The following is a 4,595-nucleotide window of genomic DNA, read 5'->3' on the forward strand; positions in this document are numbered from 1 at the left end:
TGCACAATTATCCTGTTGGAACACAATGTGCATCCTCCAGAGTGGGTGTTTCATTATTTGGCCATGTCAGGGATAGATTTATAAAATAGTGAAATAATTTCTAGTGTTTAAAAATATGACAACTGATAAGGTTAGAAAGTCCTATCAAAAATAATGCTGTAATAATGCATGGTTACAGCACTGGGAGATAGGTGTTTGTGATAACTGGATTGTGAAGGTTCTCATTGAAGGACTGGGGCTATTGTTGCTAGAGATTTATGTCACCAGTCCCAGTGCAGTGGCTTAGGTGCTAATGTCCTCACCTTTCATGCACTGGTATCATATATAAGTGCACGTTCTAATCCCAGCAGCCCCTCTTCCCATCCAGCTCCCTGTTTGTGGCCTGGGAAAGCAGTTGAGGATGACCCAAAGCCTTGGGACCCTTGCAGGTCTCTCAATACCACTGTTTTGCCCACACAGAAAATGAATGTTCAAAAGAAAAGAGGATTCATTCTCAGTAATGTAGGTTGGCATCATTTAATCCAAGGGCCTCATAGGGGAAAACAAATGGAGAAGATGGGCACATTTTCTACCTTTCTTCTTGATCTAGGACATGCATCATCTACTCTTACAAACCACAACTTCTGTTTTTTGGACCTCAATCTGAGGATTGATTTACATGACCAGCTTGCATACGGCAAATCCTGGAACTCCTCAGCCACCCATAAATATGTGAACCAATTCCCACTCATTCTGTATCTTTGTTTGTCTGACTTTATTATCTATCTATCTATCTATCTATCTATCTATCTATCTATCATGCATCAGTGGATTCCTCTTTAGATGTATGATAGGTTCTAAAATGTGTGCTGCTAACCTCTTTTTAGTTTGTTTTCAGGATGAAAATCTCACTAAGCCAGCATACACTGGGGACAGCAAAACCTGGTGGGGTAACTGTGACAGATTTTGACTCTAAATCTCCACATAGTGTGATATTGATCGAGCTTGTATTGAAATTTGATTTCTTCCTCTGGCTTATTCTGTTTCTTTCCCTTTCCTTTGATGAGAAATGACCCTTAGTAAATACCTTGTACCTAAGCTTGTCAACTTTTGCATTCAGAGGCTGTGACACTTCAGATACTGTTGTCTACTTTTCAGATAATAGAAGACAGTTGCAGAGTGGCCAGTTTTCTCCAGTAACACATGATTTGGGCAAGTCCATTGAGCAAATAAAATAATTGTTTGAATTTTTTGAAGGATAATTATCTTCCTTTAAGACTATAAAAGTGAAACAAGATTTATCAAGTTATTTAATATGACACCACGATTTTTATAATGAGTGGCCTGAACTTTTCTCTCTAACCTAGACATTCCTAGGCATTTGTATTTAATAGCTTACTAAATTTTGGCAGTTACAGCCTAATTCAGTGTTATGTTGAGGACTTTCTAATAATGTTAATTAAAATGGGAAAACTAACACAACCATGCAAAGGGATATATCGTGGGTATCATTTCATGTTGGCCATTTACCATGACAACATTTACTCTTAATATTCCCCAGGAAAAATAAAACTTAAAAAAGTTACAGTTATGGTTCTAATAATTTTCTAAATAAATGTTGGATATTTATTTGCTGTTTTTGTTCCTTGCAAAGAAGTGCTAAACAAGGAAGAATTGTGCAAAACTTGATGACACGATAGTGCATATTTTTAAGAAAACTGGCAGAAAAGATTCAGAACTGCAGTAAGTCTTAACTGTTCATTTACAAATGTGTATAAATACACAAGTCCACTAGTTTTCTTTTTGAACATGAACAATCCTAAGAAGCTATTATATATTAAATCTGTTCTCTTGCCTTTTCTTTGTTAAAAAGAAAATGATTTCACTTGTCAGTTGCTCTATATATCTTTAGAAGATGTTTGTCAGTGTTTATTAACATTGTCGATGCAGCTCCATAAATGCAACATTCATTTGGTCCTCCTTCCCTTGCTCCATATGGCTCAAGCTGGGAAACTTTTGCTTGGAAATTGTCTTTATCCTGGTATTTTTCATAAGGAAATTGTTAGTGTGTCATTCATCAGTTTTATGGCCTTTTGTTCTTGATTTTAGAAAGCAGAAGCATGTTCAGTATTCAGTCACACACAGAGCAAACTCATTACAGCATTGTCGATGAGCAATTTAGCAGGCAGAAAGTAAAATGAGCTTGACTAGAACGTTGAGTGTGGTGTGCTACTTTCCGTGAAAGTAGCAAGTACAATTTTACCCACAACTAGTTACCTAGGGGTAATTAAAACCATTAATCTTTTTATTGATCTTTGACTCCCTTTGCCTACTATATTTAGCAGATAAGATTCTTTAGCTACTGGAGTGTGTCTACAGTCAGAGATCCCCATCAATAGGTATCCCTGGAAAGTGGGCTCCAGGGAAAAAGAGCATTTATCTGATTTATGCCCATGATGAGATTCATTCAGATCTAAAACAAATAATTATTTCTATCAGGTGATAATATTTCATGAAAAAGGCATGACTGGGTTCACAGATCAGTGATACAGGATCTTTAACAGACGCTGTGATGCCATTATAATCTTTCCTATTCATTTGGCTGTCATAAAAGTTTGACTCATGTGTCCTACATAGGCTATTATTTCTGCAAGGTTTTGGATTTTATATTATGAGCAATTAGTACTTTAGAAGACCAGATCATTAGCCTGTGATGACCAGGTAATAAATATCTCAGTTTGGGCATGTTGTAACTGTTCAGAGTGTTAGTATAATTATGTAAAGTTTAAGATTAGCAGATATTTCATACTGGCTGTCATGAGCAGCAATTATGACAAAACACAGAGGCACTTGCTCATGATTTTGCTTACTTATTTTATTTTACAAAAAAAGAGAGGAAGACTTAAAGGAAGAAAGAGAATATTTCATTTGTTTGATTACTTCTCAAATGTTTTCAGCAGCTAGGATGTATTCCAACAGAAATCAGAAACTCAATTCAGGTATCCCATAACGAGTGTCAGGAACTCAGATAGTTAAGCCATCACCTGCTACCTTCCAGGGGATGCAAGAGCTGGGAGCTGGAAAAGGAAATAGAATCAAGTCTGGAACTGAGACACACTGATGTTCATGTGTGACAGACTCATACCACATCCTAAACACTGTGCTGGAACCTACTTGCCCATGAAGTGCTATGGATTTAAAAATGAGGATGTAAGCCTAATAAATGTTGACTAAAAACTTCCAAACAAACATGGAACTAATCAGGGTCAACACTGACTTCAGGCTTAAACTGATGCTAGAGTGAGGGGGGCAGGATATTCAAGATAATCCGTTCTTATGTACTTGTATAATTTTTAGGTTGTTACTTTTCCAGTTTCAATCCATTGTGGTCTGAAAAGATATATTGTATGCATTGTATGATTGCATTATTTTTTAATTTGATGAGGCTTGTATTACAGACTACCAAATAAAGCTCCATGCACTGATGTAAATTATCTGCATTCTGCAGCTGTGGGATGAAAACTGTACCATTGGTACCAATTATGACATTGGGTTCATAGTGCAAATCAGCCCTGCTTTCCTTTGCATTTTAATGATTTGTTCTGTCCACTGACGAAAGTGGTATGCTAAAGTCTTCATTATAACTGTATTGGAGCATATTCTCCCTTTTGATCCATCAGATTTGTTTTGGCTAGCAAGATACCATTGCACTGGGTGCCTATACATTTACAATAGCCACATATTCCTTTTGAAATGATTCTTTAATGGTTCCATAGTGCCCTTCATTGTCTCTTTTAAAAGTTTCATATTAAAAAAATGATTTTATCTGGTAATAGCATTCTATTCCTGATTTTGGTTTATGTTATTATAGAACATACTTTTCCATCATTTAACTTTTAAACTGTGTGCTCCCTTGATGAGGAGATGCATTTCTTGTTGAACTTCCACTAAAAATTTCTCTCCAAATATCTTCTGGAAATTTGGTTCCTTCCTTTTTGTTTTTTGTTTGTTTGATTGATTATTTTTTTTATTTTGGTGTTTGTTTTTTTCTGTAATTTTCCTGTTTTCAGACTTAGACATGACTCTTACAAATATGTCTGGGCTTAGGAGCCCATCTAGACACACTCTAAATAGAGAACGGGAATAACTCCAGGGTTTCCAACTGGCTCCACTTTAGTGACTTGAGCTTTACACGAAGAAAGTCCCTGACATAATGTATTTCAAATTAGAAATAGATCATGTCAAAAATGAACACATGAATGAAAGAAAGAATAAAGAGAAAGGGCGTGAGACAAAGAAAGGAGCTGGGAGGAAGGAAGAAACCAAGATATCTTTAAAATTGATGCATTAGGCTCTGCTTTATTAATAAGAAGGTTAATGATAACAAAGAAAATTATTACAATGAAATGTTTAAGTTATGTTGTTGTTTTGAGAGTTCTCCAGATTGTACCAGCAGATGTTATTGATTCTTTTAGAAACCTACTAAAATTTTAAAAGGAAGAAATTTCTTAGCTAGAGAGAATTTTTCGAAAGAGAGAGGCAAAGGAGAGAGAAATCAGAAGGTGACTTTGTCATAACACGCTTGAAGATGGACGAAGAGAACCAAGAGCCGTGAT

This window comes from Ochotona curzoniae, unplaced genomic scaffold, assembly GCF_017591425.1.
Source record: "Ochotona curzoniae isolate NIBS_2020 unplaced genomic scaffold, NIBS_Ocur_1.0 contig_3498, whole genome shotgun sequence".
Lineage (NCBI taxonomy): Eukaryota > Metazoa > Chordata > Mammalia > Lagomorpha > Ochotonidae > Ochotona > Ochotona curzoniae.